At 41.6% G+C, this 13,435-nt stretch overlaps 2 protein-coding genes across 2 annotated transcripts in view; one reads left to right on the plus strand and one right to left on the minus strand.

Annotated features, from left to right (window-relative positions):
- PXT1 (peroxisomal testis enriched protein 1) overlaps nt 1-13,435 on the minus strand; it is a 58,592-nt gene that overhangs the window by 43,339 nt on the left and 1,818 nt on the right. The window contains exon 2 of the mRNA XM_010389688.1: nt 10,738-10,857. The gene's annotated coding sequence lies outside the window, so the exon portion shown is untranslated. The remainder of the gene's footprint in view (nt 1-10,737; nt 10,858-13,435) is intronic.
- Nucleotides 4,283-13,435, plus strand: part of KCTD20 (potassium channel tetramerization domain containing 20) — a 57,213-nt gene continuing 48,060 nt past the window's right edge. The window contains exon 1 of the mRNA XM_030929031.1: nt 4,283-4,385. The gene's annotated coding sequence lies outside the window, so the exon portion shown is untranslated. The remainder of the gene's footprint in view (nt 4,386-13,435) is intronic.

Here is a 13,435-nt window from a genome sequence, read left to right on the forward strand (position 1 = left end):
CGCCCGGCTAGTTTTTTTTGTATTTTTAAGTAGAGACGGGGTTTCACCGTGTTAGCCAGGATGGTCTCGATCTCCTGACCTCGTGATCCGCCCGTCTCGGCCTCCCAAAGTGCTGGGATTACAGGCTTGAGCCACCGCGCCCGGCCAGGACTTTATTCTTAAAATATAAACATACAAAAATCATCAGCTACTAGAGGAAAATCTGCAATATAAAAAAAAATTCTAAACCTCAAGCATGGAAGAATCAGGGGCGAAAACAATCACAGAAAACTGAGACAATGCAAGGAGCATAAAAATACTTCAAAGGAATTATATCATCAGAGAAATATTATATCCATGAAACAAGAACAGGATGCTAAAAGAAGAAACATTCTAAGAATAAACAAGAGCAGCTGGAAATTACAAATACTATAATTAGAAATCTGTAAAAATATATACATTGTGAAAGATAAAGACAAAAAAAAAGGCTCCAAAAGAGAATGACCTTGGAAATTCTTACAAGTCAGGAAAAGTCATGAGAAGATTCTACAAGAAAACTGCTCTGATGTCCTTAAGAAATCATTGTCATGGGGGAACAAAATGGTAGGCAGATGGGGAAGGGTTAGGGTTAGCTAGGCCCGGCGTGGTGGCTTGCGCCTGTAATCCCAGCACTTTGGGAGGCCGAGGTGGGTGGATCACGAAGTCAGCAGATTGAGACCATCCTGGCTAACACGGTGAAACCCGTCTCTACTAAAAATTACAAAAAAAAAAAAAAAAAAAAAAAAAATTAGCCGGTCATGGTGGTAGGTGCTTGTAGTCCCAGCTTCTCGGGAGGCTGAGGCAGGAGAATGGTGTGAACCTGGGAGGCGGAGATTGCAGTGAGCCAAGATCGCGCCACTGCACTCCAGCCTGGGCAACAGGGCAAGACTCCATCTCAGAAAAGAAAAAAAAGAAAAGAGGCTAAAGAGATAAGAAAATCAAATGTAATTTTGGAGTGAGATGTCATATTGTCTGCCACTTACTTTCAAATAGTTCAGCAAAATAGACAAATATAAAAACAAAGAAAATATGAGAAAATGTTAGCAATTGTTTAATCTATTATAAGTAGTGGATATACTAGTGTTGGTTGTATTAGTCTTAAATTTCCTTTATATTTGAAATTTTTCATAATAAACAGCCATAGAAATAAAGCAAATATTGGGAGCGCACTGCAGTGAGCTATGATCATGCCAATGCACTCCAGCCTGGTTGACAGAGTAAGACCCTGTCTCTAAAAGAAAAAGAAAAGAAAAGAAACAAAGAAATGCAAGAAAACATCCCAGAACAAAAGGACATATGTCTCCAGGATGAAAAGGCCCAGCACGACGAATGGAAAAGACCTAAACCAGTATATACACACACATCTTGGAATGTACACACACATCAAAATGTTGATGATTATTGCATCTAAGTAGTGGGTATACTTGTTGAAATACTATACCCTCAACTTTTTATGTTTGAAATTTTTCATGACAAAAAAGTCATGAGAGATCTAAAATTTAATCAAATTTTATGTTAATGTCTCTAAGAATTGTGGCCTATTTTGAAAAGCAATAAATAAATTAGTTGAATCCAACCAAATGAGGTAGCCATTATAGGTTCCAATCGGATTGGAACATTAATGACATAACTGAAATTCTTCTTAGTTTTGGTGAAATAGTTGGGTTTATAAAGGCCAAATAAAATCAAATCTATACTTGTAATTTCCAAGAGAAGTTGGTTTATAAGAGAACCAATAATCATGCATATTTATAACATTATTAGGTCTATAATAGATGCTTAAGTACTTGAGAAGGTTTGTCAGACAATTCAGATATATAAAGAAGAAATAGGCCAGGCGCTGTGGCTCAAGCCTGTAATCCCAGCACTTTGGGAGGCCGAGACAGGCGGATCACGAGGTCAGGAGATCGAGACCATCCTGGCTAACACAGTGAAACCCCGTCTCTACTAAAAAATACAAAAAACTAGGCCGGGCGCGGTGGCTCAAGCCTGTAATCCCAGCACTTTGGGAGGCCGAGACAGGCGAATCACGAGGTCAGGAGTTGGAGACCATCCTGGCTAACACGGTGAAACCCTGTCTCTACTAAAAAATACAAAAAGCTAGCCGGGCGAGGTGGCTGGCGCCTGTAGTCCCAGCTACTCGGGAGGCTGAGGCAGGAGAATGGCGTAAACCCGGGAGGCGGAGCTTGCAGTGAGCTGAGATCCGGCCACTGCACTCCAGGCCGGGCGACAGAGCGAGACTCCGTCTCAAAAAAAAAAAAAAGAAGAAATAAAATATTTGAAATGCCTGTGATTTGAAACGATTTGTCTTTAGTTAAGCGGCAAAAGTCCCTTTTCAATTGATTGCTAAAATTTGCTAGCCTTTTAACTAAAACAATAAAATGTATCAGCTGAAATGTTGTAATTTTCTCTTTATGCTTCTTTTTAACAGCTTAGGGAGATTAACTTTTCTGAAAGGTACTTTTATGTGGTTGAAAATCACCCTTGAAGGTAATAAAAAACTCAATTGTCACAGAAGACAAACATGGACAATAAAAAAAGATAAGATTAGAGTACCTAGAAGTTACAATATCTGAATAATAAGAATTCCAGAAAAGAAAAAAAAAAAAAACTAGCAAAAGCTGTAGAGAAGAAATTATCAAAGGAACAAAGGTGTGATGGCTCATGTCTTTAATCCCAGCATTTGGGAGGCTGAGAAGGGAAGATTGCTTCAGCCCAGAAGTTGGAGAACCACATCTCTACAAAAAATTAAAAAGATTAACCAGACCAGGCGCAATGGCTTACGCCTGTAATCCCAGCACTTTGAGAGGTCAAGGCAGGAGGATCATTTGAGCTCAGAAGTTCAAGACCAGCCTGGGCAAGATAGGTAGACCCCCATCTCTACAAATTTTTTTTTTTTTTTTAAATTAGCTGGACATGGTGCTCTGCTCCTGTAGTCCAGCTATTCAGGAGGCTGAGGCAGGAGGATACTTGAGCCCCGTTCCAGGCCGCAGTGAGCTATGATCATGCCACTGCACTCTAGCCTGGGTGACAGAGTAAGACCTTGTCCCAAAGGAAGGGAAGGGAGGGGAGGGGAGGGGAAGGAGGGGGGAGGGGAGGGGAAGGAGGGGGGAGGGGAGGGGAAGGAGGGGGGAGGGGAGGGGAGGGGAGGGGAGGGAAGGGAAGGGGAGGGAAGGGAAGGGAAGGGAAGAACAAATGCAAGAAAACATCCATAACAAAAGGACATATGTCTCCAGGATGAAAAGGCCCAGCACAACAAATGGAAAAGACCGAAACCAATATACACACACACATCTTGGAATTCATCAGTGATAAATCCTAAAATCTTCCAGATTGAAAAAAATAAATTAAGAACAAACTCGATGGCACTATTGGAAGTTAGAAGACAGCAGAGCCTTCAAAATCCTGAGAGAAAATGTTTTCCAATCTAGAGTGTACACCTACTCACACTAACAAACAAGTAAGACTAGAATAAACCCCCTTTTCCTGCAACACCTCAAAAAATTAACCTCCCTTGCATCAGGAAGCTGGTGGAGAAGGGAAGGGCTCTACAAAAAGAAAGGAGTAAGTCAACAGAGATGAAAGCAGGGATCCTGGAAAACAAGACTGTGCCATAAACTTTTTAAAAAACAAATTGTTTAACAATGATTGGTTTTTAAATGATGTGCCTGGATTCATTTAATAAAAATTAATTTTAAAAAAGAATGTAAGCCAGAAAAAAAACACAAAAAGCTTAGCATGATTGGAGAGTACTAAGTGGCACAAAATAAGAAAAGATACATAGGCAGGGGCCAAATCATGCAGGGTTTTAGATTTTGTCCTTAAAAAAAGTGAGAAACTCTTTAAGGAATTTAAACAGAGGGATGACCTGATGGGATTTCTGTTTTAAAAGATCACTTTGGCTACTGGATGGAGGTGGTTTGGAAGTAGGCAAGAGACCATTGTAGTAATTCAATAATCCACTAGGGTAGAAGCACTGGAGATGGAAAGGAGATAAATTTTAGAATTAGGAACTAGAATTGATTGATTAGAAAATGGGATGATAAGTAGAAAATAATCATGGATAATGCCAGGGTTCTGATGATCCCTTAAGTAAGTGGATCGTAGTGGCAGTTACTAAACCAGAGAGCACCAGCATGAATTAACATTTTGCCTTGTTTGGTACTAGGTTTTATCTGGGGGAGGGATGCAATGGCAGGAAATGATGAGTTCAATTTTGGATATACTTAGTCTTTGAGGTATGTGAAAGTCATTCAAGTAAAGATGTTAAGTGGGCATTTGCCGACCTGAATTTGGAGCTCAGAAGAGAGGTCAGGCCTGGAAAAACAAATGCGAGTCGTTATCGTAAGGAATATGAAAAATGCCATGTAAGTAAAAGGAACACTCTTGTGTTCATTAGGAAATATTTATTAAACTCTTACTATGTGTCAGGCATCAAACTAGATGCAAGGTTACAACAGTAAACAAAAATTTCACAGTATGGGATATTTGATAAGTAGACTTCAACTAGGGTGTACTAGTCTCTAGGGGGCATTGTTCAAAATGTTGGGGTGCAATTGTACAGTTACATTAATGTGAGGTTATATTCAAATATAGAGACCAGGTGCGGTGGCTCACGCCTGTAATCCTACACTTTGGGAGGCTGAAGTGGGTGGATCACTTGAGGTTAGGAGTTCAAGACTAGCCTGGTCAACATGGTGAAACCCCCATCTCTACTAAAAATACCAAAATTAGCCGGGCGTGGTGGCACAGGCCTATAATCCCAGCTACTTGGGAGGCTGAGGCAGGAGAATCACTTGAACCTAGGAGGTGGAGGTTGCAGTGACCTGAGATTACACCACTGCACTCCAGCCTGGGTGACAGAGCGAGACTCCATCTCAAAACAAACAAACAAAATAAAAAAACCCCAAATTTAATAGGTAGAGTCAGGTATGTCAGACCTCCTCCAATGCCTGTAAAGGTCCTGCCCTCCACCAAAAAATTGTCCTACGTTCTGTATTTTGACTGTCCCTCTGGATATTCTCATAGGCAAAAAATCCAGTCACAATGATCTGAATCTAGAACTTGTCTGTTTCACATATAAACAAAAAATATTTTTTGTATGGGTTTTATATATACCAGATTTCCAGGAATGCATCTATGGTATAAATCAAGGGAAACTTGTACTTTTGTTATTGTTGTTTAATGATTTTCTGAATTTTACCAAGATTTGTTCATTGTATCAGAAAATCAGATCATTTACCGCAAGACCACACATGGTACTTGAGTTACTAATTTGAATAGTATATGTATGTATATGTATATTCTCTCTATACATACCTGATTACTGGCCCCATTTCTTTACCCCTGCCTGTGTCCACACCTTTGCAGTGGCTTCATGAGACAGAGACAGAAGAGACAATGCACTATTTCAAGCCTGGGTCTGAAGAGGCCTGGTTAATTTCTGCTCGCTCTTTTGCACCTCCGCTATCTTAATGAGAAGAGTTTTCTCTTGGTGGTGCTGCCCCTTCGGACTGAGCCCCAGGCTAGAATGAGAGATTCTTTATTTCAGCTCTTGTTTTCCAAATTTTCTAAATGAGCATAAATTATTTTTATTATCAGAAAGAAAAGAAAACCCAAGTTACTAATAAATGAAATTCTATTTGGGGTTAGACCATGAGTAATGCATTTTTTTTTTTTTTTTCTCCCAGGACATGCATTTATCAGGGTACTCTGCAGTCAGGGGTTGGGTAATAAATACTTGTTGAATGAAAAAAGGAACTCCTTTAACCTATCCCTCCTGGCTTCCACTGCGGTTCCCCTTTGTTCTAGTCTTTCTCTCCCTTCTAAGACCAGCTTCTTCCTATTCTGGACCACTCTGTTTCTCTCGTCCATTCTGATTCCTCCTTCTCCTTCTCTAACTCTCTGCAACTTTTTTTTTTTTTTTTTTTTTTTTTTTTTTTTTTTTTTTTTGAGATGCAGTCTCGCTGTCTCGCCCAGGCTGGAGTGCAGTGGCACGATCTCGGCTCACTGCAAGCTCCGCCTCCCAGATTCACGCCATTCTCCTGCCTCAGCCTCCTGAGTAGCTGGGACTACAGGCGCCCGCCACCTCGCCCGGCTAATTTTGTTTTGTATTTTTTAGTAGAGACGGGGTTTCACCGTGTTAGCCAGGATGGCCTCGATCTCCTGACCTCGTGATCTGCCTGCCTCAGCCTCACAAAGTGCTGTGTTTTGTTTTTTTTTTTTTTTTTTTTTTTTTTTTTTTTTGAGATGGAGTTTCGCTCTTGTTGCCCAGGCTGGAGTGCAATGGCGCGATCTCAGCTTACCGCAAGCTCTGCCTCCCGGGTTCAAGCGATTCTCCTGCCTCAGCCTCCCGAGTACCTGGGATTACAGGCTTGTGACACCACACCCAGCTACTTTTTTTTTTTTTTTTTTTTGAGACGGAGTCTGGCTCTGTCCCCCAGGCTGGGGTGCAGTGGCCAGATCTCAGCTCACTGCAAGCTCCGCCTCCTGGGTTTACGCCATTCTCCTGCCTCAGCCTCTCGAGTAGCTGGAACTACAGGCGCCCGCCACCTCGCCCGGCTAGTTTTTTGTATTTTTTAGTAGAGACAGGGTTTCACCGTGTTAGCCAGGATGGTCTCGATCTCCTGACCTCGTGATCCGCCCGTCTCGGCCTCCCAAAGTGCTGAGATTACAGGCTTGAGCCACCACGCCCGGCTACTTTTTGTATTTTTAGTAGAAACAGGGTTTCTCCATGTTGGTCAGGCTGGTCTTGAACTCCTGACCTCAGGTGATCCGCCCGCCTCGGCCTCCCGAAATGCTGGGATTACAGAAGTGAGCGCCCGGCCTGCAACTCTTTTTTCTTTCCCTTCTCCCCAGCTCTACATTTTTCTTCCTATGTTTGTTTCTCTCCTTTTCTTTTTTCTTCATATATATATATATATATATATATTTTTTTTTTTTTTTTTCCCTCTGTTTTTGAGATAGAATCTCACTGTGTCACCCAGGCTGGAGTGCAGTGGTATGATCTCAGCTCACTGAAACCTCTGCCTCCCAGTTCAAGCGATTCTCCTGCCTCAGCCTCCTGAGTAGCTGGGATTACAGACATGCACTACCATGCCCGGCTAAGTTTGTATTTTTAGTAGAAACGGAGTTTCTCCATGTTGGTCAGGCTGGTCTCGAACTCCCGACCTCAAGTGATCCACTTTCGGCCTCCCAAAGTGCTGGGATTACAGGTGTTAGCCACTGCGCCCAGCCTAAGCCCTGATTTCTACATCTGTAATATGGAACTAATGAGGCTTGCCAATTAGAGCTAGTGCCTGCCCACCACATGGGATGCACTCAACAAATGGTAGGTATCATTTGATCTAAACTTCCCCATTTTTAGATAAAAGTGGATGAGACCAGAGAGGCAATGACTGATCTAAAGGTGACCAGGCTGTCAGATTTTCTTAGTTCCTATTCAACTTACTCTCACCTGGATCCTTCTTAAAGTCAATTTTGAAGTATATGGTTCCCATTCCAAGGTTGAGTATTCACTAATTTTCAGCATCATATGAACCTGCTTCCATTTACAGTAAATAAAAACCAAGAGAGACCAACCCACTTACTAGCTTAAGCATAGAGATTCAAAGCAAGAAGAGGAACTTTCCAAAAGCTGTCAGCCTTATTCATATGTTGCTATTATGTAGTATATTAAAAATCAAAGAGTAGTTGAGGAAGCAATGAGCTAGCAATTCCTAATAATTCCTTCCAGATTCAGCCTAGGACATTGACTGTGTGTGTGTGTTTGACAATCTTTTAAGAATAAGAATCTGTAAGGACAATTATTTAGTGTATGATTTTTAAAAGGCACTAAAGAGGACACATTCAGTAGAAAACCAAATATCCCCTTAAGAAGTGATATTTAGGCCGGGCATGGTGGCTCACGCCTATAATCCCAGCACTTTGGGAAGCTGAGGCGCGTGGATCACTTGAGGTCAGGAGTTCAAGACCAGCCTGGCCAACATTATGAAACACAGTTTCTACTAAAAATACAAAAAATTAGCTGGATGTGGTGACAGGCACCTATAATCCCAGCTACTCAGGAGGCTGAGGCAGGAGAATAGCTTGAACCAAGGAGGTGGAGATTGCAGTAAGCTGAGATCATGCCACTGCACTACAACCCCGGCAACAAGAGTGAAACTCAGTCTCAAAAAAAAAAAAAAAAAAAGGTGATGTTTAATTCTCTTTAGTAATTCTATTGTTATCATGATTATGGATAAAAGAAAAAAATATTGAAAATATTTCATCACTGTAACATGTTTTTATTTTCATTAAAGCTGTATAACAAGCCAGACATGGTGCCACGTGCCTGTAATCCCAGCTAACCAGGAGGCTGAGGCGGGTGGATCTCTTGAGTCTAGAAGTTCAAGACCAGCCTGGGCAATATAGCAAGACTCCATCTCAAAAAACAAACAAAAAAACTGCATAACAAATGTTAAGAAAACTAACTGGTATATTTTGATATGCAAACAATTTAAGGTCGACATTAATGAGGACAATTTTACCTCAGGAAAAAGATAATATTAGTTTGGATGGGGTGTATATATCATATTAATACTAGTAGTACCTTACATTTCTCTAGAGCGATCTAAATTTCTGGCGCAGTCTCAGCTCACTGCAAGCTCCACCTCCAGGGTTCATGCCATTCTCCTGCCTCAGCCTCCTGAGTAGGGGGGACTACAGGCGCCCGCCACCATGCCTGGCTACATGTTTTGTATTTTTAGTAGAGACGAGGTTTCACCGTGTTAGCCAGGATGGTCTCAATCTCCTGACCTCGTGATCTGCCCACCTTGGTCTTCCAAAGTGCTAGGATTACAGGCGTGAGCCACTATGCCTGGCCAATGCTTTCTTTTTTCTTTTTTTTGAGAGTCTTGCTCTGTCATCCAGGCTGGAGTGCAGGGGCATGATCTCAGCTCATTGCAACCTCTGCCTCCTGGGTTCAAGCGATTCTTCTGCCTCAGCCTCCCGAGTAGCTGGGATTACAGGAATCTGCCACCACGCCCAGCTAATTTTTAGAGGTTATAAAATACTTTTGCATACATTTTGATTTTTTCTTTTTCATAACCTCATGGCAAAGGTAGGTCAGTTACCTACAGATTAGCAAACCTAAGCTTCTGGGTGACTTGTTTAGTCAGTAAGTGTGAAATAGCCTCAAACACAGGTCATCTGGCTTGTTTTCCAATGTTTTTTTTCACTCCATCATACTGCCTTATAAAAACGATATAACTTTTTTTTTTTTGAGATGGAGTATTGCTGCAACGCCCAGGCTGGAGTGCAATGGCACGATCTCGGCTCACTGCAACCTCCGCCGCCCAGGTTCAAGCAATTCTCCTGCCTCAGCCTCCCGAGTAGCTGGGACTTACAGGTCTATGCTACCATGCCTGGTTAATTTTTGTATTTTTAGTAGAGACAGGGTTTCACCATATTGGCCAGGCTTGTCTCAAATTCCTGACCTCAAGTGATCCTCCTGCCTCAGCCTCCCAAAGTGCTGGGATTACAGGCGTGAGCCACTGCTCCTGGCCATCACTTCATGTTTTTAATGCTTCCCTTTTCATGTACTTTATATATATATTCACAAACACTGACTTGTTTCCAAGTAGGCATTACAACTCTGAATAAGCAAAGAGAAAGCGCTGTTTGGGCTCTTAGTTAATAAGCTGAATAAGTCTTTCTGAATTTACCTAGTTCTTATTATTTATCTTATTGTTTATGTGTTTGTTCCTTATGATGAAGTTTCTTACAGTGGACATAGAGGCCAGGAGGACACATGTTTTGATAAACAGATTTTCCATGTTTCCAATTGTTCATAGTTTGGGGAAAGGAGGAGGACATGATTTGAGCAAAGTAAAAGAATCTCATAGCGAGCTGCCAGCTCTTACTAAACTACATAATTTGTCAATATTTTAATAATTTGACAGTACTATAATATAATCAAGGTTTCTAGAATAAATCATTTTCACTTTTCACTACTGAAAGCATAACCTAGATCTTTTCACTAATCTCATTCAGCTATAGGAAATGCTGTACTCAACCACATCCAGAATGTAGTAGAATAACTCTAGAACTAACTCTAGGATAAAGATATGTTCTTTATTCTTTTCTAAATAAGTCTTATGGCTGTGTCTGATAATTGTATGTTTGTTTATTTATTTATTCCAACGATAACTGTTTGTCCTGAATTGTATGTTTTCCGAAAAGGAAATTATATCATAGTCCTTAGTTATTTCATGCTGGTCTCAAAACTGTTTATAGACTACTATGTTTCATCTCCTTCCGCATTATTTTGAATTCCTAGGGATCAAATGACTGAAGTAAAAGTAGGTTCTGTTTTATTAATGCTTCCTTTTTATTATTATTATTATTATTTTTTGAGACGGAGTCTCGCTCTGTCTCCCAGGCCAGAGTGCAGTGGTGCGATCTCGGCTCACTGCAAGCTCAACCTCCTGGGTTCACGCCATTCTCCCGCCTCAGCCTTCAGAGTAGCTGGGACTACAGGCGCCCGCCACCACGCCCGGCTAATTTTTTGTATTTTTAGTAGAGATGCAGTTTCACCATGTTAGTCGGGAAGGTCTGGATCTCCTGACCTCGTGATCCACCCACCTCGACCTCCAAAAGTGCTGGGATTACAGGCGTGAGCCACCAGGCCCGGCCGGATTAGTGCAACAACATGTTTTAATGCAATAAATTCAGACTTACTTTTCCAAGTATGTTGAGCCCTGCTTATTTTCTGTATTTTCATGCTTGAGTTAATAAACTGCAAAGTTTCCCTCTTTTGTTTGCTTTGTTTTCCTTTATATACCATTTGTTGGAGGTTCTCTATTTTGAAAGAGAGGGGGATGGAAAGTAAATTATCCCCTTGGGCTTGCGAAATAAAGTTTACCTATCTACTAAATAAATATCTCATAGCTTTCTGTGGTGGCTCAGTGGGTTATCGGAACCTTTTTTTTTTTTTTTTTTTGAGACAGAGTCTCGCTGTCGCCCAGGTTGGAGCAGTGGTGTGATCCTGGTTCACTGCAACCTCCGCCTCCTGGGTTCAAGCAGTTCTCATGCCTTAGGTTCACTGCAACCTCCGCCTCCTGGGTTGAAGCGATTCTTCTGCCTCAGCCTCTCGAGTAGCTGGGATTACAGGCGCACCACCGCGTCCAGCTAATTTTTTGTATTTTCAGTAGAGACAGGGTTTCACCATGTTAGCCAGGCTGGTCTGAAACTCCCGACCTCAGGTGATCCGCCCACCTTGGCTTCCCAAAGTGCTGGGATTACAGGCATGAGTCACCGTGTCCTGCCTATTTTCTTTTTCAAATGCTGTTTATTTAAAACTCATATAAGGTGGCTGGGAGCGGTGGCTCACGCCAGTAATCCCAGCACTTTGGGAGGCAGAGGCCAGTGGATCATCTGAGGTCAGGAATTGGAGAAGAGCCTGGCCCAACCTGGTGAAACCCTGTCTCTACTAAAAACATAAAAATTAGCTGGGCACGGTGGTGTGTGCCTGTAATCCCCGTTACTTGGGAGGCTGAGGTAGGAGAATCACTTGAATCTGGGAGGTGGAGGTTGCAGTGAGCAGAGATTGCACTCCAGCCTGGGCGACAGAGGGAGACTCCGTCTCAAAACATCATCAACAACACTCACATAAGGCTGAAAAAGAAAAGAAAACTTCTAGGCATTCTCAGTATTAGGTTTAAGAATGAGACTTGTATGTTCATAAACAAGAGGTCATGTGAGCTGTCAGGGCCGGTATATGGGATAGGAAGGCCAGAGCCCGTTTGTAAACCAGTAACAGGAATAACAAGAGATAAACATTATCAGTTTACGCCCAGCTTTCGCCGAAACCCAGGGTAACACATTTCCACATTTTCTGACTCCCCTATCCTGACTCCCCACAGGACTTTGAGACCAGCCTGGGAAATATAGTGAGACTTCCTCTCTACAAATTAAAAAATTAGCTTCGCGTGTTGGCCTGCACCTGTAGTCCTAGCTACGCAGGAGGCTGTGGGAGGATCACTTGAGCCCAGGAGGCTGAGGTTGCAGTGAGCCATGATCCCACCACTGCACTCCAGCCTGAGTGATAGGGCAAGACTCTGTCTCAGAAAACAAAACCAACATTTAGCAAATGTAATTACTTTGAGAGAGATAGTTCAAAATCTGGGGATTTTTGGTTAGTTTTTACATTTACTACATAAGATTAGTCAGTAGAAATGAGAATTAACTTTTTGTACAACAATTTACAATAGCTATTATTTTTAAAATATTTTTATTCTTAAGAGTCAACCTTAAATTAGTTGTTTGGAATTGTCACTATTTAGTGTATGACGAACAAGAACTTTGGAATTAGATGACCTGAGTTCTCAGCCCACAAGTACCTCTAGTAGTTTAATGAATACTTCATATTTATGTCTTGATTTCCTCATTTGTAAATAAGAGTAATAAAATCTATCTCCTATGGTTACTAAGAACCCTAAATGATATAAAATGTTGGGATGAGTGCTTTGTAATTTTACTGGTATTAGATGCTGTTTAAGGAGACTTAAATAATTCAGCAAATCAGATGAACTATATTGCCATTATGTCAACTGAAAACTCCAAGTCTACCAATCTGACATTAGAAAGGGTTTCAGTAGGGGGCTCAGTGGCTCATGCCTGTAACCCCAGCACTTTGGGAGGCCAAACTGGGAGGATTGCTTGAGCCTAGGACTCCCCCTTCCCACCCTATCTCTACAAAAAAATTTTAAAAATTAGCTGGGTGTGGGGGTTCATGACTGTAGTCCCAGCTGTCTTGGAGCTTGAGATGGGAGGATCACCTGAGTCCAGAAGGTCGAGGCTGCAGTGAGTGGTGATCACACCACTGCACCTAGCCTGGGCAACAAAGGGAGACCCTGTCTCAAAAAAAAAAAAAAAAAAAAAGTTTTGGTTTCAGATATAAATACATCTCAGAGACTCGGGGTCTTGAGATACCTACATTAAATTAGAAATAAAATGATAAAAGTCAGCAAACACGTATGCTTTCTGTGAATATACATTTCTCATATCCTGTCTCCTTGAAGTCTGCCCAAAAAAGGTACCCAGTCTGATATGCTGTTCATTATATGAAATTTTAGCCAAAAGTAGAGCCATTAACTATAAATTAAAAGTCATGTTATCACTTATTTATTTTGGATGATGGATAACAAGTGTTTATTATATCTTTCTGTATGCTTTAATTTCCAAAATGAAAGTGTTTAAAAAAATAATAAGATCCAGTAGTTAGCCTGATTCTCCAAACTTCAGGCCAGATTTTTGTATACCACAAATCTGCAGCCAGTGCAGTGGCTCATGCCGGTAATCCCCAAACTTAGTGGGGCAGAATCTGGAGGATAGCTTGAGCCTAGGAGTTCAAGACCTGCGTGGGCAACAGAATAAG

This window comes from Rhinopithecus roxellana, chromosome 4 (assembly GCF_007565055.1).
Source record: "Rhinopithecus roxellana isolate Shanxi Qingling chromosome 4, ASM756505v1, whole genome shotgun sequence".
Classification (NCBI taxonomy): domain Eukaryota; kingdom Metazoa; phylum Chordata; class Mammalia; order Primates; family Cercopithecidae; genus Rhinopithecus; species Rhinopithecus roxellana.